The sequence below is a fragment of the Gavialis gangeticus genome, unplaced genomic scaffold (assembly GCF_001723915.1).
Source record: "Gavialis gangeticus isolate Ggan-Ray unplaced genomic scaffold, GavGan_comp1, whole genome shotgun sequence".
Lineage (NCBI taxonomy): Eukaryota > Metazoa > Chordata > Crocodylia > Gavialidae > Gavialis > Gavialis gangeticus.
In genome coordinates this window covers 72,895,113-72,895,615 of record NW_017729033.1, presented here as the reverse complement: position 1 = coordinate 72,895,615, position 503 = coordinate 72,895,113, and positions in this window count along the sequence as shown.

Below are 503 nucleotides of genomic sequence, written 5' to 3'. Positions count from 1 at the left end.
GTGGCCCTCTGCCCAAAATAATTGCCCTCCCTACCGTAACCCTTGACATTTGCCAGCAGAAGTCCCTCCCCTTGCCCCCTGGAAGTACTGTTTCAGCAAGAGGGTTTACCATCTTGGAACCAGAAAAATACCAAATTATATTCTAAAGATCAAACATCTGCTACAACATTCATTAGTTTAATTTCAAAAAATATTTTTGTCTTGATTTATATGTGTTTGTGTAGTACACATAGAGGTGATTGTATTATCACCTCTATGTAGTGTACATAGAGGTGATTGTATTATAGCTTAAAATGAAGTCTTACTTTTGTAGGTTGTGGGGGGGGTATATGGGTAGGTATAGATTTGTGAGGGGCTGTTGGGATGGGGGGGTGAGAGAGGGTGTGTGTGTGGGGGTGGGCTTTGTGGGGGATGGATAGGTGTGAGGGGTGTGGGTGTGTGTATATGTGGCGTGGGGGAGCAGGTGAGAGTATGTGGATATGTGGGGTGTAGGTGGGTGTGGG